Raw genomic sequence first — 1383 nt, 5'->3', positions numbered from 1 at the left:
CCGTGAAGAGGAGGAACACCAGCCACGACAGCGCCGCCGTGAATTTGTTGGACTGGTCCATGCACATCCACCGGAGGTAGGAGCGGAACGTGCGGAACTCGTCGTTCACGTTGGAGACGCAGCGGTTGTATTGTTTCCTCCGGTCCAGGAGCGGTTCCTTCTTGGAAGAAGAATTATCGGCATCGGTGATGGTGGTGGTGCTATCCGCCATGGCCACCGGGGAGGTGATCGATGGTGGTGGAGGAAGATTAACTAGAATTTAGAAATTATAAGAGATGGTTTTGTTTGGATCGAGAATGGGTTTAATTTCCGATTTATTAGGATGGCAATCAACTGCGGGAACTTATTTTCTGCCTTTCCTGTATGGAACTCTGGATTATATATATTTGTGAGTTGTGAGTACTCATTAGCGTGTCTATTAATTTTATTTTGAATAAAGTATGTTTGTTGGGTAAATTTTATTTGTGTCCCTGACGTTTAAATAATTTTATTTGTATTTTTAGCGTTGGTAAAAGTGATTTAATGTTATTCTATCGTCAATTACACATGATGAACGCTTTCGTTTGAGTTTTAAAAATATCTTTTTAAAGTTAGAATACAAATATTTGGAATAGAATCAATGATCCACTCCCAAAAATATCTCAAGTTGAAACTAATTCCTACGACATTTACATAATTCACTTTTCTAGGGAAATAATTGAATCTAAACACAAATAGTGGGTATAATATTAAAATCGAACACATGCAAGTGAGATCTAATTGAGAATGAATACATTCAAATAAGAATAATTGAAAAATATAATCTTATTTGTTAGTATAATTGATAGTAGAATAACATTGAATCACTTTTATAAACGTTAGGAATACAAATAGGATGACTTAAACGTTAAGGACACAAATAGGACTTACCCCAAATGTTAGGGACAAAAACAATATTTTACATTTTTACTCTTTTATTTTTTATTTTTTGTTCTAAATTTACGTGTTATAATTTGAAAATAATCAATACAGTTGTTACGTGGGTAACTTGAGGTTTATGGATTGAGCTTGACGGATTGGTCCAAACGTTAAGAGGAGGTGGCCTCCGACTTGTTGTGTGTCTAGGAGTCGTCGTCCGACTTGTGTATATGAAAGAATAAGGTGGTACCTGCAAAAACACTCTGATGCCTAAGTCATCAAGGGGCTAAACAGGTTTAGAGAGTATTGAGACTTAGTAATACTTGAAGGGTGGGTGTCATAGTGGTGATTGAATCGTTGGAGTAGTTCCACTTTTCAGGTTGGATAATCGTCCCTTTATTTTAGAGTAGTTGAGATATGGATTCGGGAAGCGGGTTGAGAGATTTTAGGGATAGTTACTTATTTAAATAATTGTTATCTGCCAGC

The sequence above is a fragment of the Arachis duranensis genome, chromosome 1 (genome assembly GCF_000817695.3).
Source record: "Arachis duranensis cultivar V14167 chromosome 1, aradu.V14167.gnm2.J7QH, whole genome shotgun sequence".
Taxonomy (NCBI): domain Eukaryota; kingdom Viridiplantae; phylum Streptophyta; class Magnoliopsida; order Fabales; family Fabaceae; genus Arachis; species Arachis duranensis.
The sequence above is the reverse complement of the archived record's forward strand: the minus strand, read 5'-3'. Positions refer to the sequence as shown.